We start from the raw sequence: 21,842 nt of genomic DNA on the forward strand, positions 1-21,842 counted from the left end.
TAAATTACAGATTTTGTAGATATAGATTAAAGATAGATTTAAGATTGTGTGTGTGTGTGTGTGTGTGTGTGTGTGTGTGTGTGTGTGTGTGTGTGTGTATATATAATGTATATATGTAAAAAAAAATATAAAATCTGTAGTTATGTATGTATGTATGTATGGCGGGCGGGCAAAAAAGGCCTGCTGTATGTTTTTAAGTTCTTCGGATGACCATGCCGCTCTAATATTCTCCTTACTAGGGTCTACTAATGCTGGCCCAGGGGAAGGCAATAAAGCCCTATGGGGCCGAAGCCAATTTCCCTTATTTTAGGTTAAAAGTTTCCATCCGTCCCCACTGGAAATGCGGCCGGCCGAAGAGATCCCTCCAACCGACCGACCGACGCACCTTCAGAGACAAACTAGTGCTTGCTTCTAGTGTCATCGCCGGCTTAACCATCCTTTGTAGGGAGCTGACGAGTCCTGCAGTAGCAGCAGCAGCAGGCTCTGCAAGCCTAGGATGCGTGAGCACGGTGCAAGAGGAAGGACTGAGGGTGTGAGGCTGGGCGCGGTTGAGAAGGCGTGGGGCGGGGCTATGGAAAGTTTTAATAGCTCTCCCAGCTGCCTGGGTGCATTGTGGGTGCGCCCAGAGTGCTGGCTGAGCGTGTTGCCTCAAGCCTTGGAAGTGGAGTTGGGCGGGCCGGGCTACAGGTGAAACCCATTTCGGGTTATCGCTTCTCGGCCTTTTGGCTAAGATCAAGTGTAGTATCTGTTCTTATCAGTTTAATATCTGATACGTCCCCTATCTGGGGACCATATATTAAATGGATTTTTAGAACAGGGAGCTGGAAAAAGAGCTTGCTCTGTCCACTCCACGCATTGACCTGGTATTGCAGTACCTCCAGGACCGGTGCACCCCCTTTCCTACAGCAGTTTCCAAAAGCAGAAAAACAAAACCGACGAGCAAGAGGTGCAGCGCAGCTGTGGCGGCGGCTGCTGCTACCACCCAAGCACTTTGATTGACACTCAGCCCGTCTGCTCGCAACATTGTATCCACTGAGCAGCTGCGTCTGCCAGAGTGTGCACAGCACAGGTACAACTGGAAGCAAAACACACACACACACACACACCAGTTCATATGGCAGCCGCACTCTATAGTTCGTACCTACCGCTGCGCTAATAGCCAAGTTGGAAACATCGGGCAGGCACAGCGTATCCTGGCAGCCTGCGTCTGTATGCTCCACGTATTCGGGTCATGGGTGTATGTGCAGGGGGCCCGGAGCCCTAGGGGGCCCATAAAGTCTCTCTTCCCCACATTGTAAACCAATGCTATCAATGACGCTTTATAGTTTGGGGGCCCAGTTCCAGACTTTGTACTGGGGCCCCGCAGCTTCAAGTTACACCTCCGGATCAGGATAATGCTAGGCCATTCCAACCAGCCTGTGTGTGTGACCTGCAGTCGCTGGTAGTCGAAAAGCGGCCGGCCCCGGATGCGCGCTTCAGAGTGGACAGACAGCAGCGGACCCCCAATCACACAGGCCCAAGGCTTGCTATGTAGCACGGAATACCTCATTGGACTGCAGCACTCCACGCGGGCTGAGATACACGCTCCACGTGGGATGGGCAGTATTCGTCCATGAAGATCCAGGCCAACGTTTAGAGATGGAGCAACACTCGGGGAGCAAAGAACTCCAACGAACGGACGCCTACTTTACAAGGATGTATTGCTTTATTCAATGCATGGACACAGAAACAGTTCAACCGCTCGATTACAGACCGCAGTCAATACAGTAAAGAAAGAAATGTGTCTGTTTAATGTAAACTTGCATGGAGCTCGTTTGTCAGCCACTGACTGAATGCTGCTGCTGCATGTCTAAAACGTGGTCTGACGTTACACGCACCACCAGGGATAAGGCCTTGCCTATAAGCATTCCCCAGCTGGCAAAAACCGAACCTCCCTGCCTATTCCTCACCATGGAAGAACGGAACCTACCTTTTTTTTAAAAAAAGAAAGCCACAGCAGCAGCCAACTCGATTTTGGTAGGCCGCTGTCTCCCCCTTGTGTGCTGCATAAAAAATGCACTCCACTAAAAATAGCAATGATCCACGAAATAGAGCGTATGGAGAGAATGAGGCTTCCAGATGAGCCGTCAGGCTATGATAAATTGTATCACACCTGGGCGATATGGATAGATGCCCGGAGCTCACCCCTATTTACCAAGTGGTTACAGACAGGGACATGTGAGTAACACGTTTAAACCACAATCGTAAAGAGAAACAACAATTCCGGAGCCCGCCCCCCCCCCCTTTTTGTTTTATTTTTTCTTTCTCCCGTGTCATAGATACCTACCCCCCCCTTACCCTCCCCTCATTCCCCTGTTTGTAGACCTTATAAAATATCACAGACAAACATGATATAGTTCAACTCGAAATTGATTTATTAAGTTTCATTGTCAAAGTTAATTTTACATTGCTTTGAGATAAGGCAAAAGTTTCCCCCCCTCCATGAAACCAATAAAACCTATATTGAATAAAATAAAAATGATGCAGTTACCGGTAGTTCTGCAGCTTCTTGGTGGAAATAAAGACCATCTCCCGTCTCCCAGCTGCAGCAGAGACTGACTGAAATGGCTGCCAAGCCCGGTATTAATGCTTCTAAATTGATGACATCACAAAGGAGTGACATCGTCAGCCTTCCAAACACCTGGCTCAATTGCATACAGTATGTATGTATGTATGCATGTATGTGAGTGAGTCTATCTATCTATCTATCTATCTATCTATCTATCTATCTTATTAATTATGTAGAATATAGATATGGATTATTTCTAAATTACAGATTTTGTAGATATAGATTAAAGATAGATTTAAGATTGTGTGTGTGTGTGTGTGTGTGTGTGTGTGTGTGTGTGTGTGTGTGTGTGTGTATATATAATGTATATATGTAAAAAAAAATATAAAATCTGTAGTTATGTATGTATGTATGTATGGCGGGCGGGCAAAAAAGGCCTGCTGTATGTTTTTAAGTTCTTCGGATGACCATGCCGCTCTAATATTCTCCTTACTAGGGTCTACTAATGCTGGCCCAGGGGAAGGCAATAAAGCCCTATGGGGCCGAAGCCAATTTCCCTTATTTTAGGTTAAAAGTTTCCATCCGTCCCCACTGGAAATGCGGCCGGCCGAAGAGATCCCTCCAACCGACCGACCGACGCACCTTCAGAGACAAACTAGTGCTTGCTTCTAGTGTCATCGCCGGCTTAACCATCCTTTGTAGGGAGCTGACGAGTCCTGCAGTAGCAGCAGCAGCAGGCTCTGCAAGCCTAGGATGCGTGAGCACGGTGCAAGAGGAAGGACTGAGGGTGTGAGGCTGGGCGCGGTTGAGAAGGCGTGGGGCGGGGCTATGGAAAGTTTTAATAGCTCTCCCAGCTGCCTGGGTGCATTGTGGGTGCGCCCAGAGTGCTGGCTGAGCGTGTTGCCTCAAGCCTTGGAAGTGGAGTTGGGCGGGCCGGGCTACAGGTGAAACCCATTTCGGGTTATCGCTTCTCGGCCTTTTGGCTAAGATCAAGTGTAGTATCTGTTCTTATCAGTTTAATATCTGATACGTCCCCTATCTGGGGACCATATATTAAATGGATTTTTAGAACAGGGAGCTGGAAAAAGAGCTTGCTCTGTCCACTCCACGCATTGACCTGGTATTGCAGTACCTCCAGGACCGGTGCACCCCCTTTCCTACAGCAGTTTCCAAAAGCAGAAAAACAAAACCGACGAGCAAGAGGTGCAGCGCAGCTGTGGCGGCGGCTGCTGCTACCACCCAAGCACTTTGATTGACACTCAGCCCGTCTGCTCGCAACATTGTATCCACTGAGCAGCTGCGTCTGCCAGAGTGTGCACAGCACAGGTACAACTGGAAGCAAAACACACACACACACACACACCAGTTCATATGGCAGCCGCACTCTATAGTTCGTACCTACCGCTGCGCTAATAGCCAAGTTGGAAACATCGGGCAGGCACAGCGTATCCTGGCAGCCTGCGTCTGTATGCTCCACGTATTCGGGTCATGGGTGTATGTGCAGGGGGCCCGGAGCCCTAGGGGGCCCATAAAGTCTCTCTTCCCCACATTGTAAACCAATGCTATCAATGACGCTTTATAGTTTGGGGGCCCAGTTCCAGACTTTGTACTGGGGCCCCGCAGCTTCAAGTTACACCTCCGGATCAGGATAATGCTAGGCCATTCCAACCAGCCTGTGTGTGTGACCTGCAGTCGCTGGTAGTCGAAAAGCGGCCGGCCCCGGATGCGCGCTTCAGAGTGGACAGACAGCAGCGGACCCCCAATCACACAGGCCCAAGGCTTGCTATGTAGCACGGAATACCTCATTGGACTGCAGCACTCCACGCGGGCTGAGATACACGCTCCACGTGGGATGGGCAGTATTCGTCCATGAAGATCCAGGCCAACGTTTAGAGATGGAGCAACACTCGGGGAGCAAAGAACTCCAACGAACGGACGCCTACTTTACAAGGATGTATTGCTTTATTCAATGCATGGACACAGAAACAGTTCAACCGCTCGATTACAGACCGCAGTCAATACAGTAAAGAAAGAAATGTGTCTGTTTAATGTAAACTTGCATGGAGCTCGTTTGTCAGCCACTGACTGAATGCTGCTGCTGCATGTCTAAAACGTGGTCTGACGTTACACGCACCACCAGGGATAAGGCCTTGCCTATAAGCATTCCCCAGCTGGCAAAAACCGAACCTCCCTGCCTATTCCTCACCATGGAAGAACGGAACCTACCTTTTTTTTAAAAAAAGAAAGCCACAGCAGCAGCCAACTCGATTTTGGTAGGCCGCTGTCTCCCCCTTGTGTGCTGCATAAAAAATGCACTCCACTAAAAATAGCAATGATCCACGAAATAGAGCGTATGGAGAGAATGAGGCTTCCAGATGAGCCGTCAGGCTATGATAAATTGTATCACACCTGGGCGATATGGATAGATGCCCGGAGCTCACCCCTATTTACCAAGTGGTTACAGACAGGGACATGTGAGTAACACGTTTAAACCACAATCGTAAAGAGAAACAACAATTCCGGAGCCCGCCCCCCCCCCCTTTTTGTTTTATTTTTTCTTTCTCCCGTGTCATAGATACCTACCCCCCCCTTACCCTCCCCTCATTCCCCTGTTTGTAGACCTTATAAAATATCACAGACAAACATGATATAGTTCAACTCGAAATTGATTTATTAAGTTTCATTGTCAAAGTTAATTTTACATTGCTTTGAGATAAGGCAAAAGTTTCCCCCCCTCCATGAAACCAATAAAACCTATATTGAATAAAATAAAAATGATGCAGTTACCGGTAGTTCTGCAGCTTCTTGGTGGAAATAAAGACCATCTCCCGTCTCCCAGCTGCAGCAGAGACTGACTGAAATGGCTGCCAAGCCCGGTATTAATGCTTCTAAATTGATGACATCACAAAGGAGTGACATCGTCAGCCTTCCAAACACCTGGCTCAATTGCATACAGTATGTATGTATGTATGCATGTATGTGAGTGAGTCTATCTATCTATCTATCTATCTATCTATCTATCTATCTTTATTAATTATGTAGAATATAGATATGGATTATTTCTAAATTACAGATTTTGTAGATATAGAGATAGATTTAAGATTGTGTGTGTGTGTGTGTGTGTGTGTGTGTGTGTGTGTGTGTGTGTGTATATATAATGTATATATGTAAAAAAAAATATAAAATCTGTAGTTATGTATGTATGTATGTATGGCGGGCGGGCAAAAAAGGCCTGCTGTATGTTTTTAAGTTCTTCGGATGACCATGCCGCTCTAATATTCTCCTTACTAGGGTCTACTAATGCTGGCCCAGGGGAAGGCAATAAAGCCCTATGGGGCCGAAGCCAATTTCCCTTATTTTAGGTTAAAAGTTTCCATCCGTCCCCACTGGAAATGCGGCCGGCCGAAGAGATCCCTCCAACCGACCGACCGACGCACCTTCAGAGACAAACTAGTGCTTGCTTCTAGTGTCATCGCCGGCTTAACCATCCTTTGTAGGGAGCTGACGAGTCCTGCAGTAGCAGCAGCAGCAGGCTCTGCAAGCCTAGGATGCGTGAGCACGGTGCAAGAGGAAGGACTGAGGGTGTGAGGCTGGGCGCGGTTGAGAAGGCGTGGGGCGGGGCTATGGAAAGTTTTAATAGCTCTCCCAGCTGCCTGGGTGCATTGTGGGTGCGCCCAGAGTGCTGGCTGAGCGTGTTGCCTCAAGCCTTGGAAGTGGAGTTGGGCGGGCCGGGCTACAGGTGAAACCCATTTCGGGTTATCGCTTCTCGGCCTTTTGGCTAAGATCAAGTGTAGTATCTGTTCTTATCAGTTTAATATCTGATACGTCCCCTATCTGGGGACCATATATTAAATGGATTTTTAGAACAGGGAGCTGGAAAAAGAGCTTGCTCTGTCCACTCCACGCATTGACCTGGTATTGCAGTACCTCCAGGACCGGTGCACCCCCTTTCCTACAGCAGTTTCCAAAAGCAGAAAAACAAAACCGACGAGCAAGAGGTGCAGCGCAGCTGTGGCGGCGGCTGCTGCTACCACCCAAGCACTTTGATTGACACTCAGCCCGTCTGCTCGCAACATTGTATCCACTGAGCAGCTGCGTCTGCCAGAGTGTGCACAGCACAGGTACAACTGGAAGCAAAACACACACACACACACCAGTTCATATGGCAGCCGCACTCTATAGTTCGTACCTACCGCTGCGCTAATAGCCAAGTTGGAAACATCGGGCAGGCACAGCGTATCCTGGCAGCCTGCGTCTGTATGCTCCACGTATTCGGGTCATGGGTGTATGTGCAGGGGGCCCGGAGCCCTAGGGGGCCCATAAAGTCTCTCTTCCCCACATTGTAAACCAATGCTATCAATGACGCTTTATAGTTTGGGGGCCCAGTTCCAGACTTTGTACTGGGGCCCCGCAGCTTCAAGTTACACCTCCGGATCAGGATAATGCTAGGCCATTCCAACCAGCCTGTGTGTGTGACCTGCAGTCGCTGGTAGTCGAAAAGCGGCCGGCCCCGGATGCGCGCTTCAGAGTGGACAGACAGCAGCGGACCCCCAATCACACAGGCCCAAGGCTTGCTATGTAGCACGGAATACCTCATTGGACTGCAGCACTCCACGCGGGCTGAGATACACGCTCCACGTGGGATGGGCAGTATTCGTCCATGAAGATCCAGGCCAACGTTTAGAGATGGAGCAACACTCGGGGAGCAAAGAACTCCAACGAACGGACGCCTACTTTACAAGGATGTATTGCTTTATTCAATGCATGGACACAGAAACAGTTCAACCGCTCGATTACAGACCGCAGTCAATACAGTAAAGAAAGAAATGTGTCTGTTTAATGTAAACTTGCATGGAGCTCGTTTGTCAGCCACTGACTGAATGCTGCTGCTGCATGTCTAAAACGTGGTCTGACGTTACACGCACCACCAGGGATAAGGCCTTGCCTATAAGCATTCCCCAGCTGGCAAAAACCGAACCTCCCTGCCTATTCCTCACCATGGAAGAACGGAACCTACCTTTTTTTTAAAAAAAGAAAGCCACAGCAGCAGCCAACTCGATTTTGGTAGGCCGCTGTCTCCCCCTTGTGTGCTGCATAAAAAATGCACTCCACTAAAAATAGCAATGATCCACGAAATAGAGCGTATGGAGAGAATGAGGCTTCCAGATGAGCCGTCAGGCTATGATAAATTGTATCACACCTGGGCGATATGGATAGATGCCCGGAGCTCACCCCTATTTACCAAGTGGTTACAGACAGGGACATGTGAGTAACACGTTTAAACCACAATCGTAAAGAGAAACAACAATTCCGGAGCCCGCCCCCCCCCCCCTTTTTGTTTTATTTTTTCTTTCTCCCGTGTCATAGATACCTACCCCCCCCTTACCCTCCCCTCATTCCCCTGTTTGTAGACCTTATAAAATATCACAGACAAACATGATATAGTTCAACTCGAAATTGATTTATTAAGTTTCATTGTCAAAGTTAATTTTACATTGCTTTGAGATAAGGCAAAAGTTTCCCCCCCTCCATGAAACCAATAAAACCTATATTGAATAAAATAAAAATGATGCAGTTACCGGTAGTTCTGCAGCTTCTTGGTGGAAATAAAGACCATCTCCCGTCTCCCAGCTGCAGCAGAGACTAACTGAAATGGCTGCCAAGCCCGGTATTAATGCTTCTAAATTGATGACATCACAAAGGAGTGACATCGTCAGCCTTCCAAACACCTGGCTCAATTGCATACAGTATGTATGTATGTATGCATGTATGTGAGTGAGTCTATCTATCTATCTATCTATCTATCTATCTATCTTTATTAATTATGTAGAATATAGATATGGATTATTTCTAAATTACAGATTTTGTAGATATAGATTAAAGATAGATTTAAGATTGTGTGTGTGTGTGTGTGTGTGTGTGTGTGTGTGTGTGTGTGTGTGTATATATAATGTATATATGTAAAAAAAAATATAAAATCTGTAGTTATGTATGTATGTATGTATGGCGGGCGGGCAAAAAAGGCCTGCTGTATGTTTTTAAGTTCTTCGGATGACCATGCCGCTCTAATATTCTCCTTACTAGGGTCTACTAATGCTGGCCCAGGGGAAGGCAATAAAGCCCTATGGGGCCGAAGCCAATTTCCCTTATTTTAGGTTAAAAGTTTCCATCCGTCCCCACTGGAAATGCGGCCGGCCGAAGAGATCCCTCCAACCGACCGACCGACGCACCTTCAGAGACAAACTAGTGCTTGCTTCTAGTGTCATCGCCGGCTTAACCATCCTTTGTAGGGAGCTGACGAGTCCTGCAGTAGCAGCAGCAGCAGGCTCTGCAAGCCTAGGATGCGTGAGCACGGTGCAAGAGGAAGGACTGAGGGTGTGAGGCTGGGCGCGGTTGAGAAGGCGTGGGGCGGGGCTATGGAAAGTTTTAATAGCTCTCCCAGCTGCCTGGGTGCATTGTGGGTGCGCCCAGAGTGCTGGCTGAGCGTGTTGCCTCAAGCCTTGGAAGTGGAGTTGGGCGGGCCGGGCTACAGGTGAAACCCATTTCGGGTTATCGCTTCTCGGCCTTTTGGCTAAGATCAAGTGTAGTATCTGTTCTTATCAGTTTAATATCTGATACGTCCCCTATCTGGGGACCATATATTAAATGGATTTTTAGAACAGGGAGCTGGAAAAAGAGCTTGCTCTGTCCACTCCACGCATTGACCTGGTATTGCAGTACCTCCAGGACCGGTGCACCCCCTTTCCTACAGCAGTTTCCAAAAGCAGAAAAACAAAACCGACGAGCAAGAGGTGCAGCGCAGCTGTGGCGGCGGCTGCTGCTACCACCCAAGCACTTTGATTGACACTCAGCCCGTCTGCTCGCAACATTGTATCCACTGAGCAGCTGCGTCTGCCAGAGTGTGCACAGCACAGGTACAACTGGAAGCAAAACACACACACACACACCAGTTCATATGGCAGCCGCACTCTATAGTTCGTACCTACCGCTGCGCTAATAGCCAAGTTGGAAACATCGGGCAGGCACAGCGTATCCTGGCAGCCTGCGTCTGTATGCTCCACGTATTCGGGTCATGGGTGTATGTGCAGGGGGCCCGGAGCCCTAGGGGGCCCATAAAGTCTCTCTTCCCCACATTGTAAACCAATGCTATCAATGACGCTTTATAGTTTGGGGGCCCAGTTCCAGACTTTGTACTGGGGCCCCGCAGCTTCAAGTTACACCTCCGGATCAGGATAATGCTAGGCCATTCCAACCAGCCTGTGTGTGTGACCTGCAGTCGCTGGTAGTCGAAAAGCGGCCGGCCCCGGATGCGCGCTTCAGAGTGGACAGACAGCAGCGGACCCCCAATCACACAGGCCCAAGGCTTGCTATGTAGCACGGAATACCTCATTGGACTGCAGCACTCCACGCGGGCTGAGATACACGCTCCACGTGGGATGGGCAGTATTCGTCCATGAAGATCCAGGCCAACGTTTAGAGATGGAGCAACACTCGGGGAGCAAAGAACTCCAACGAACGGACGCCTACTTTACAAGGATGTATTGCTTTATTCAATGCATGGACACAGAAACAGTTCAACCGCTCGATTACAGACCGCAGTCAATACAGTAAAGAAAGAAATGTGTCTGTTTAATGTAAACTTGCATGGAGCTCGTTTGTCAGCCACTGACTGAATGCTGCTGCTGCATGTCTAAAACGTGGTCTGACGTTACACGCACCACCAGGGATAAGGCCTTGCCTATAAGCATTCCCCAGCTGGCAAAAACCGAACCTCCCTGCCTATTCCTCACCATGGAAGAACGGAACCTACCTTTTTTTTAAAAAAAGAAAGCCACAGCAGCAGCCAACTCGATTTTGGTAGGCCGCTGTCTCCCCCTTGTGTGCTGCATAAAAAATGCACTCCACTAAAAATAGCAATGATCCACGAAATAGAGCGTATGGAGAGAATGAGGCTTCCAGATGAGCCGTCAGGCTATGATAAATTGTATCACACCTGGGCGATATGGATAGATGCCCGGAGCTCACCCCTATTTACCAAGTGGTTACAGACAGGGACATGTGAGTAACACGTTTAAACCACAATCGTAAAGAGAAACAACAATTCCGGAGCCCGCCCCCCCCCCCCTTTTTGTTTTATTTTTTCTTTCTCCCGTGTCATAGATACCTACCCCCCCCTTACCCTCCCCTCATTCCCCTGTTTGTAGACCTTATAAAATATCACAGACAAACATGATATAGTTCAACTCGAAATTGATTTATTAAGTTTCATTGTCAAAGTTAATTTTACATTGCTTTGAGATAAGGCAAAAGTTTCCCCCCCTCCATGAAACCAATAAAACCTATATTGAATAAAATAAAAATGATGCAGTTACCGGTAGTTCTGCAGCTTCTTGGTGGAAATAAAGACCATCTCCCGTCTCCCAGCTGCAGCAGAGACTGACTGAAATGGCTGCCAAGCCCGGTATTAATGCTTCTAAATTGATGACATCACAAAGGAGTGACATCGTCAGCCTTCCAAACACCTGGCTCAATTGCATACAGTATGTATGTATGTATGCATGTATGTGAGTGAGTCTATCTATCTATCTATCTATCTATCTATCTATCTTTATTAATTATGTAGAATATAGATATGGATTATTTCTAAATTACAGATTTTGTAGATATAGATTAAAGATAGATTTAAGATTGTGTGTGTGTGTGTGTGTGTGTGTGTGTGTGTGTGTGTGTGTGTGTGTGTGTGTGTGTATATATAATGTATATATGTAAAAAAAAATATAAAATCTGTAGTTATGTATGTATGTATGTATGGCGGGCGGGCAAAAAAGGCCTGCTGTATGTTTTTAAGTTCTTCGGATGACCATGCCGCTCTAATATTCTCCTTACTAGGGTCTACTAATGCTGGCCCAGGGGAAGGCAATAAAGCCCTATGGGGCCGAAGCCAATTTCCCTTATTTTAGGTTAAAAGTTTCCATCCGTCCCCACTGGAAATGCGGCCGGCCGAAGAGATCCCTCCAACCGACCGACCGACGCACCTTCAGAGACAAACTAGTGCTTGCTTCTAGTGTCATCGCCGGCTTAACCATCCTTTGTAGGGAGCTGACGAGTCCTGCAGTAGCAGCAGCAGCAGGCTCTGCAAGCCTAGGATGCGTGAGCACGGTGCAAGAGGAAGGACTGAGGGTGTGAGGCTGGGCGCGGTTGAGAAGGCGTGGGGCGGGGCTATGGAAAGTTTTAATAGCTCTCCCAGCTGCCTGGGTGCATTGTGGGTGCGCCCAGAGTGCTGGCTGAGCGTGTTGCCTCAAGCCTTGGAAGTGGAGTTGGGCGGGCCGGGCTACAGGTGAAACCCATTTCGGGTTATCGCTTCTCGGCCTTTTGGCTAAGATCAAGTGTAGTATCTGTTCTTATCAGTTTAATATCTGATACGTCCCCTATCTGGGGACCATATATTAAATGGATTTTTAGAACAGGGAGCTGGAAAAAGAGCTTGCTCTGTCCACTCCACGCATTGACCTGGTATTGCAGTACCTCCAGGACCGGTGCACCCCCTTTCCTACAGCAGTTTCCAAAAGCAGAAAAACAAAACCGACGAGCAAGAGGTGCAGCGCAGCTGTGGCGGCGGCTGCTGCTACCACCCAAGCACTTTGATTGACACTCAGCCCGTCTGCTCGCAACATTGTATCCACTGAGCAGCTGCGTCTGCCAGAGTGTGCACAGCACAGGTACAACTGGAAGCAAAACACACACACACACACACACCAGTTCATATGGCAGCCGCACTCTATAGTTCGTACCTACCGCTGCGCTAATAGCCAAGTTGGAAACATCGGGCAGGCACAGCGTATCCTGGCAGCCTGCGTCTGTATGCTCCACGTATTCGGGTCATGGGTGTATGTGCAGGGGGCCCGGAGCCCTAGGGGGCCCATAAAGTCTCTCTTCCCCACATTGTAAACCAATGCTATCAATGACGCTTTATAGTTTGGGGGCCCAGTTCCAGACTTTGTACTGGGGCCCCGCAGCTTCAAGTTACACCTCCGGATCAGGATAATGCTAGGCCATTCCAACCAGCCTGTGTGTGTGACCTGCAGTCGCTGGTAGTCGAAAAGCGGCCGGCCCCGGATGCGCGCTTCAGAGTGGACAGACAGCAGCGGACCCCCAATCACACAGGCCCAAGGCTTGCTATGTAGCACGGAATACCTCATTGGACTGCAGCACTCCACGCGGGCTGAGATACACGCTCCACGTGGGATGGGCAGTATTCGTCCATGAAGATCCAGGCCAACGTTTAGAGATGGAGCAACACTCGGGGAGCAAAGAACTCCAACGAACGGACGCCTACTTTACAAGGATGTATTGCTTTATTCAATGCATGGACACAGAAACAGTTCAACCGCTCGATTACAGACCGCAGTCAATACAGTAAAGAAAGAAATGTGTCTGTTTAATGTAAACTTGCATGGAGCTCGTTTGTCAGCCACTGACTGAATGCTGCTGCTGCATGTCTAAAACGTGGTCTGACGTTACACGCACCACCAGGGATAAGGCCTTGCCTATAAGCATTCCCCAGCTGGCAAAAACCGAACCTCCCTGCCTATTCCTCACCATGGAAGAACGGAACCTACCTTTTTTTTAAAAAAAGAAAGCCACAGCAGCAGCCAACTCGATTTTGGTAGGCCGCTGTCTCCCCCTTGTGTGCTGCATAAAAAATGCACTCCACTAAAAATAGCAATGATCCACGAAATAGAGCGTATGGAGAGAATGAGGCTTCCAGATGAGCCGTCAGGCTATGATAAATTGTATCACACCTGGGCGATATGGATAGATGCCCGGAGCTCACCCCTATTTACCAAGTGGTTACAGACAGGGACATGTGAGTAACACGTTTAAACCACAATCGTAAAGAGAAACAACAATTCCGGAGCCCGCCCCCCCCCCCTTTTTGTTTTATTTTTTCTTTCTCCCGTGTCATAGATACCTACCCCCCCCTTACCCTCCCCTCATTCCCCTGTTTGTAGACCTTATAAAATATCACAGACAAACATGATATAGTTCAACTCGAAATTGATTTATTAAGTTTCATTGTCAAAGTTAATTTTACATTGCTTTGAGATAAGGCAAAAGTTTCCCCCCCTCCATGAAACCAATAAAACCTATATTGAATAAAATAAAAATGATGCAGTTACCGGTAGTTCTGCAGCTTCTTGGTGGAAATAAAGACCATCTCCCGTCTCCCAGCTGCAGCAGAGACTGACTGAAATGGCTGCCAAGCCCGGTATTAATGCTTCTAAATTGATGACATCACAAAGGAGTGACATCGTCAGCCTTCCAAACACCTGGCTCAATTGCATACAGTATGTATGTATGTATGCATGTATGTGAGTGAGTCTATCTATCTATCTATCTATCTATCTATCTATCTATCTTTATTAATTATGTAGAATATAGATATGGATTATTTCTAAATTACAGATTTTGTAGATATAGATTAAAGATAGATTTAAGATTGTGTGTGTGTGTGTGTGTGTGTGTGTGTGTGTGTGTGTGTGTGTGTGTGTGTGTGTATATATAATGTATATATGTAAAAAAAAATATAAAATCTGTAGTTATGTATGTATGTATGTATGGCGGGCGGGCAAAAAAGGCCTGCTGTATGTTTTTAAGTTCTTCGGATGACCATGCCGCTCTAATATTCTCCTTACTAGGGTCTACTAATGCTGGCCCAGGGGAAGGCAATAAAGCCCTATGGGGCCGAAGCCAATTTCCCTTATTTTAGGTTAAAAGTTTCCATCCGTCCCCACTGGAAATGCGGCCGGCCGAAGAGATCCCTCCAACCGACCGACCGACGCACCTTCAGAGACAAACTAGTGCTTGCTTCTAGTGTCATCGCCGGCTTAACCATCCTTTGTAGGGAGCTGACGAGTCCTGCAGTAGCAGCAGCAGCAGGCTCTGCAAGCCTAGGATGCGTGAGCACGGTGCAAGAGGAAGGACTGAGGGTGTGAGGCTGGGCGCGGTTGAGAAGGCGTGGGGCGGGGCTATGGAAAGTTTTAATAGCTCTCCCAGCTGCCTGGGTGCATTGTGGGTGCGCCCAGAGTGCTGGCTGAGCGTGTTGCCTCAAGCCTTGGAAGTGGAGTTGGGCGGGCCGGGCTACAGGTGAAACCCATTTCGGGTTATCGCTTCTCGGCCTTTTGGCTAAGATCAAGTGTAGTATCTGTTCTTATCAGTTTAATATCTGATACGTCCCCTATCTGGGGACCATATATTAAATGGATTTTTAGAACAGGGAGCTGGAAAAAGAGCTTGCTCTGTCCACTCCACGCATTGACCTGGTATTGCAGTACCTCCAGGACCGGTGCACCCCCTTTCCTACAGCAGTTTCCAAAAGCAGAAAAACAAAACCGACGAGCAAGAGGTGCAGCGCAGCTGTGGCGGCGGCTGCTGCTACCACCCAAGCACTTTGATTGACACTCAGCCCGTCTGCTCGCAACATTGTATCCACTGAGCAGCTGTGTCTGCCAGAGTGTGCACAGCACAGGTACAACTGGAAGCAAAACACACACACACACACACACCAGTTCATATGGCAGCCGCACTCTATAGTTCGTACCTACCGCTGCGCTAATAGCCAAGTTGGAAACATCGGGCAGGCACAGCGTATCCTGGCAGCCTGCGTCTGTATGCTCCACGTATTCGGGTCATGGGTGTATGTGCAGGGGGCCCGGAGCCCTAGGGGGCCCATAAAGTCTCTCTTCCCCACATTGTAAACCAATGCTATCAATGACGCTTTATAGTTTGGGGGCCCAGTTCCAGACTTTGTACTGGGGCCCCGCAGCTTCAAGTTACACCTCCGGATCAGGATAATGCTAGGCCATTCCAACCAGCCTGTGTGTGTGACCTGCAGTCGCTGGTAGTCGAAAAGCGGCCGGCCCCGGATGCGCGCTTCAGAGTGGACAGACAGCAGCGGACCCCCAATCACACAGGCCCAAGGCTTGCTATGTAGCACGGAATACCTCATTGGACTGCAGCACTCCACGCGGGCTGAGATACACGCTCCACGTGGGATGGGCAGTATTCGTCCATGAAGATCCAGGCCAACGTTTAGAGATGGAGCAACACTCGGGGAGCAAAGAACTCCAACGAACGGACGCCTACTTTACAAGGATGTATTGCTTTATTCAATGCATGGACACAGAAACAGTTCAACCGCTCGATTACAGACCGCAGTCAATACAGTAAAGAAAGAAATGTGTCTGTTTAATGTAAACTTGCATGGAGCTCGTTTGTCAGCCACTGACTGAATGCTGCTGCTGCATGTCTAAAACGTGGTCTGACGTTACACGCACCACCAGGGATAAGGCCTTGCCTATAAGCATTCCCCAGCTGGCAAAAACCGAACCTCCCTGCCTATTCCTCACCATGGAAGAACGGAACCTACCTTTTTTTTAAAAAAAGAAAGCCACAGCAGCAGCCAACTCGATTTTGGTAGGCCGCTGTCTCCCCCTTGTGTGCTGCATAAAAAATGCACTCCACTAAAAATAGCAATGATCCACGAAATAGAGCGTATGGAGAGAATGAGGCTTCCAGATGAGCCGTCAGGCTATGATAAATTGTATCACACCTGGGCGATATGGATAGATGCCCGGAGCTCACCCCTATTTACCAAGTGGTTACAGACAGGGACATGTGAGTAACACGTTTAAACCACAATCGTAAAGAGAAACAACAATTCCGGAGCCCGCCCCCCCCCCCTTTTTGTTTTATTTTTTCTTTCTCCCGTGTCATAGATACCTACCCCCCCCTTACCCTCCCCTCATTCCCCTGTTTGTAGACCTTATAAAATATCACAGACAAACATGATATAGTTCAACTCGAAATTGATTTATTAAGTTTCATTGTCAAAGTTAATTTTACATTGCTTTGAGATAAGGCAAAAGTTTCCCCCCCTCCATGAAACCAATAAAACCTATATTGAATAAAATAAAAATGATGCAGTTACCGGTAGTTCTGCAGCTTCTTGGTGGAAATAAAGACCATCTCCCGTCTCCCAGCTGCAGCAGAGACTGACTGAAATGGCTGCCAAGCCCGGTATTAATGCTTCTAAATTGATGACATCACAAAGGAGTGACATCGTCAGCCTTCCAAACACCTGGCTCAATTGCATACAGTATGTATGTATGTATGCATGTATGTGAGTGAGTCTATCTATCTATCTATCTATCTATCTATCTATCTTTATTAATTATGTAGAATATAGATATGGATTATTTCTAAATTACAGATTTTGTAGATATAGATTAAAGATAGATTTAAGATTGTGTGTGTGTGTGTGTGTGTGTGTGTGTGTGTGTGTGTGTGTGTGTGTGTGTGTGTGTATATATAATGTATATATGTAAAAAAAAATATAAAATCTGTAGTTATGTATGTATGTATGTATGGCGGGCGGGCAAAAAAGGCCTGCTGTATGTTTTTAAGTTCTTCGGATGACCATGCCGCTCTAATATTCTCCTTACTAGGGTCTACTAATGCTGGCCCAGGGGAAGGCAATAAAGCCCTATGGGGCCGAAGCCAATTTCCCTTATTTTAGGTTAAAAGTTTCCATCCGTCCCCACTGGAAATGCGGCCGGCCGAAGAGATCCCTCCAACCGACCGACCGACGCACCTTCAGAGACAAACTAGTGCTTGCTTCTAGTGTCATCGCCGGCTTAACCATCCTTTGTAGGGAGCTGACGAGTCCTGCAGTAGCAGCAGCAGCAGGCTCTGCAAGCCTAGGATGCGTGAGCACGGTGCAAGAGGAAGGACTGAGGGTGTGAGGCTGGGCGCGGTTGAGAAGGCGTGGGGCGGGGCTATGGAAAGTTTTAATAGCTCTCCCAGCTGCCTGGGTGCATTGTGGGTGCGCCCAGAGTGCTGGCTGAGCGTGTTGCCTCAAGCCTTGGAAGTGGAGTTGGGCGGGCCGGGCTACAGGTGAAACCCATTTCGGGTTATCGCTTCTCGGCCTTTTGGCTAAGATCAAGTGTAGTATCTGTTCTTATCAGTTTAATATCTGATACGTCCCCTATCTGGGGACCATATATTAAATGGATTTTTAGAACAGGGAGCTGGAAAAAGAGCTTGCTCTGTCCACTCCACGCATTGACCTGGTATTGCAGTACCTCCAGGACCGGTGCACCCCCTTTCCTACAGCAGTTTCCAAAAGCAGAAAAACAAAACCGACGAGCAAGAGGTGCAGCGCAGCTGTGGCGGCGGCTGCTGCTACCACCCAAGCACTTTGATTGACACTCAGCCCGTCTGCTCGCAACATTGTATCCACTGAGCAGCTGCGTCTGCCAGAGTGTGCACAGCACAGGTACAACTGGAAGCAAAACACACACACACACACACACCAGTTCATATGGCAGCCGCACTCTATAGTTCGTACCTACCGCTGCGCTAATAGCCAAGTTGGAAACATCGGGCAGGCACAGCGTATCCTGGCAGCCTGCGTCTGTATGCTCCACGTATTCGGGTCATGGGTGTATGTGCAGGGGGCCCGGAGCCCTAGGGGGCCCATAAAGTCTCTCTTCCCCACATTGTAAACCAATGCTATCAATGACGCTTTATAGTTTGGGGGCCCAGTTCCAGACTTTGTACTGGGGCCCCGCAGCTTCAAGTTACACCTCCGGATCAGGATAATGCTAGGCCATTCCAACCAGCCTGTGTGTGTGACCTGCAGTCGCTGGTAGTCGAAAAGCGGCCGGCCCCGGATGCGCGCTTCAGAGTGGACAGACAGCAGCGGACCCCCAATCACACAGGCCCAAGGCTTGCTATGTAGCACGGAATACCTCATTGGACTGCAGCACTCCACGCGGGCTGAGATACACGCTCCACGTGGGATGGGCAGTATTCGTCCATGAAGATCCAGGCCAACGTTTAGAGATGGAGCAACACTCGGGGAGCAAAGAACTCCAACGAACGGACGCCTACTTTACAAGGATGTATTGCTTTATTCAATGCATGGACACAGAAACAGTTCAACCGCTCGATTACAGACCGCAGTCAATACAGTAAAGAAAGAAATGTGTCTGTTTAATGTAAACTTGCATGGAGCTCGTTTGTCAGCCACTGACTGAATGCTGCTGCTGCATGTCTAAAACGTGGTCTGACGTTACACGCACCACCAGGGATAAGGCCTTGCCTATAAGCATTCCCCAGCTGGCAAAAACCGAACCTCCCTGCCTATTCCTCACCATGGAAGAACGGAACCTACCTTTTTTTTAAAAAAAGAAAGCCACAGCAGCAGCCAACTCGATTTTGGTAGGCCGCTGTCTCCCCCTTGTGTGCTGCATAAAAAATGCACTCCACTAAAAATAGCAATGATCCACGAAATAGAGCGTATGGAGAGAATGAGGCTTCCAGATGAGCCGTCAGGCTATGATAAATTGTATCACACCTGGGCGATATGGATAGATGCCCGGAGCTCACCCCTATTTACCAAGTGGTTACAGACAGGGACATGTGAGTAACACGTTTAAACCACAATCGTAAAGAGAAACAACAATTCCGGAGCCCGCCCCCCCCCCCTTTTTGTTTTATTTTTTCTTTCTCCCGTGTCATAGATACCTACCCCCCCCTTACCCTCCCCTCATTCCCCTGTTTGTAGACCTTATAAAATATCACAGACAAACATGATATAGTTCAACTCGAAATTGATTTATTAAGTTTCATTGTCAAAGTTAATTTTACATTGCTTTGAGATAAGGCAAAAGTTTCCCCCCCTCCATGAAACCAATAAAACCTATATTGAATAAAATAAAAATGATGCAGTTACCGGTAGTTCTGCAGCTTCTTGGTGGAAATAAAGACCATCTCCCGTCTCCCAGCTGCAGCAGAGACTGACTGAAATGGCTGCCAAGCCCGGTATTAATGCTTCTAAATTGATGACATCACAAAGGAGTGACATCGTCAGCCTTCCAAACACCTGGCTCAATTGCATACAGTATGTATGTATGTATGCATGTATGTGAGTGAGTCTATCTATCTATCTATCTATCTATCTATCTATCTATCTATCTATCTATCTATCTATCTTTATTAATTATGTAGAATATAGATATGGATTATTTCTAAATTACAGATTTTGTAGATATAGATTAAAGATAGATTTAAGATTGTGTGTGTGTGTGTGTGTGTGTGTGTGTGTGTGTGTGTGTGTGTGTGTGTGTGTGTGTGTGTGTATATATAATGTATATATGTAAAAAAAAATATAAAATCTGTAGTTATGTATGTATGTATGTATGGCGGGCGGGCAAAAAAGGCCTGCTGTATGTTTTTAAGTTCTTCGGATGACCATGCCGCTCTAATATTCTCCTTACTAGGGTCTACTAATGCTGGCCCAGGGGAAGGCAATAAAGCCCTATGGGGCCGAAGCCAATTTCCCTTATTTTAGGTTAAAAGTTTCCATCCGTCCCCACTGGAAATGCGGCCGGCCGAAGAGATCCCTCCAACCGACCGACCGACGCACCTTCAGAGACAAACTAGTGCTTGCTTCTAGTGTCATCGCCGGCTTAACCATCCTTTGTAGGGAGCTGACGAGTCCTGCAGTAGCAGCAGCAGCAGGCTCTGCAAGCCTAGGATGCGTGAGCACGGTGCAAGAGGAAGGACTGAGGGTGTGAGGCTGGGCGCGGTTGAGAAGGCGTGGGGCGGGGCTATGGAAAGTTTTAATAGCTCTCCCAGCTGCCTGGGTGCATTGTGGGTGCGCCCAGAGTGCTGGCTGAGCGTGTTGCCTCAAGCCTTGGAAGTGGAGTTGGGCGGGCCGGGCTACAGGTGAAACCCATTTCGGGTTATCGCTTCTCGGCCTTTTGGCTAAGATCAAGTGTAGTATCTGTTCTTATCAGTTTAATATCTGATACGTCCCCTATCTGGGGACCATATATTAAATGGATTTTTAGAACAGGGAGCTGGAAAAAGAGCTTGCTCTGTCCACTCCACGCATTGACCTGGTATTGCAGTACCTCCAGGACCGGTGCACCCCCTTTCCTACAGCAGTTTCCAAAAGCAGAAAAACAAAACCGACGAGCAAGAGGTGCAGCGCAGCTGTGGCGGCGGCTGCTGCTACCACCCAAGCACTTTGATTGACACTCAGCCCGTCTGCTCGCAACATTGTATCCACTGAGCAGCTGCGTCTGCCAGAGTGTGCACAGCACAGGTACAACTGGAAGCAAAACACACACACACACACACACCAGTTCATATGGCAGCCGCACTCTATAGTTCGTACCTACCGCTGCGCTAATAGCCAAGTTGGAAACATCGGGCAGGCACAGCGTATCCTGGCAGCCTGCGTCTGTATGCTCCACGTATTCGGGTCATGGGTGTATGTGCAGGGGGCCCGGAGCCCTAGGGGGCCCATAAAGTCTCTCTTCCCCACATTGTAAACCAATGCTATCAATGACGCTTTATAGTTTGGGGGCCCAGTTCCAGACTTTGTACTGGGGCCCCGCAGCTTCAAGTTACACCTCCGGATCAGGATAATGCTAGGCCATTCCAACCAGCCTGTGTGTGTGACCTGCAGTCGCTGGTAGTCGAAAAGCGGCCGGCCCCGGATGCGCGCTTCAGAGTGGACAGACAGCAGCGGACCCCCAATCACACAGGCCCAAGGCTTGCTATGTAGCACGGAATACCTCATTGGACTGCAGCACTCCACGCGGGCTGAGATACACGCTCCACGTGGGATGGGCAGTATTCGTCCATGAAGATCCAGGCCAACGTTTAGAGATGGAGCAACACTCGGGGAGCAAAGAACTCCAACGAACGGACGCCTACTTTACAAGGATGTATTGCTTTATTCAATGCATGGACACAGAAACAGTTCAACCGCTCGATTACAGACCGCAGTCAATACAGTAAAGAAAGAAATGTGTCTGTTTAATGTAAACTTGCATGGAGCTCGTTTGTCAGCCACTGACTGAATGCTGCTGCTGCATGTCTAAAACGTGGTCTGACGTTACACGCACCACCAGGGATAAGGCCTTGCCTATAAGCATTCCCCAGCTGGCAAAAACCGAACCTCCCTGCCTATTCCTCACCATGGAAGAACGGAACCTACCTTTTTTTTAAAAAAAGAAAGCCACAGCAGCAGCCAACTCGATTTTGGTAGGCCGCTGTCTCCCCCTTGTGTGCTGCATAAAAAATGCACTCCACTAAAAATAGCAATGATCCACGAAATAGAGCGTATGGAGAGAATGAGGCTTCCAGATGAGCCGTCAGGCTATGATAAATTGTATCACACCTGGGCGATATGGATAGATGCCCGGAGCTCACCCCT

At 48.3% G+C, this 21,842-nt stretch overlaps 8 non-coding genes across 8 annotated transcripts; all 8 read left to right on the plus strand.

The window, feature by feature from the left end:
- The first annotated feature begins 706 nt into the window (after positions 1-706).
- On the plus strand, positions 707-897 carry LOC136604156 (U2 spliceosomal RNA). The gene has a single exon (XR_010789703.1). It is a non-coding gene; the product is annotated as a U2 spliceosomal RNA (small nuclear RNA).
- A 2,614-nt stretch (positions 898-3,511) lies between these two features.
- LOC136604157 (U2 spliceosomal RNA) lies at positions 3,512-3,702 on the plus strand. Its single transcript, XR_010789704.1, has one exon. It is a non-coding gene; the product is annotated as a U2 spliceosomal RNA (small nuclear RNA).
- Positions 3,703-6,306: 2,604 nt separating this feature from the next.
- LOC136604158 (U2 spliceosomal RNA) lies at positions 6,307-6,497 on the plus strand. The gene has a single exon (XR_010789705.1). It is a non-coding gene; the product is annotated as a U2 spliceosomal RNA (small nuclear RNA).
- Positions 6,498-9,099: 2,602 nt separating this feature from the next.
- LOC136604159 (U2 spliceosomal RNA) lies at positions 9,100-9,290 on the plus strand. Its single transcript, XR_010789706.1, has one exon. It is a non-coding gene; the product is annotated as a U2 spliceosomal RNA (small nuclear RNA).
- Positions 9,291-11,904: 2,614 nt separating this feature from the next.
- LOC136604160 (U2 spliceosomal RNA) lies at positions 11,905-12,095 on the plus strand. Its single transcript, XR_010789707.1, has one exon. It is a non-coding gene; the product is annotated as a U2 spliceosomal RNA (small nuclear RNA).
- A 2,619-nt stretch (positions 12,096-14,714) lies between these two features.
- LOC136604161 (U2 spliceosomal RNA) lies at positions 14,715-14,905 on the plus strand. Its single transcript, XR_010789708.1, has one exon. It is a non-coding gene; the product is annotated as a U2 spliceosomal RNA (small nuclear RNA).
- A 2,617-nt stretch (positions 14,906-17,522) lies between these two features.
- On the plus strand, positions 17,523-17,713 carry LOC136604162 (U2 spliceosomal RNA). The gene has a single exon (XR_010789709.1). It is a non-coding gene; the product is annotated as a U2 spliceosomal RNA (small nuclear RNA).
- A 2,647-nt stretch (positions 17,714-20,360) lies between these two features.
- LOC136604163 (U2 spliceosomal RNA) lies at positions 20,361-20,551 on the plus strand. Its single transcript, XR_010789710.1, has one exon. It is a non-coding gene; the product is annotated as a U2 spliceosomal RNA (small nuclear RNA).
- The last annotated feature ends 1,291 nt before the right edge of the window (positions 20,552-21,842 follow it).

Source organism: Eleutherodactylus coqui, unplaced genomic scaffold (genome assembly GCF_035609145.1).
Source record: "Eleutherodactylus coqui strain aEleCoq1 unplaced genomic scaffold, aEleCoq1.hap1 HAP1_SCAFFOLD_320, whole genome shotgun sequence".
In the NCBI taxonomy this organism is placed as follows: Eukaryota; Metazoa; Chordata; class Amphibia; order Anura; family Eleutherodactylidae; genus Eleutherodactylus; species Eleutherodactylus coqui.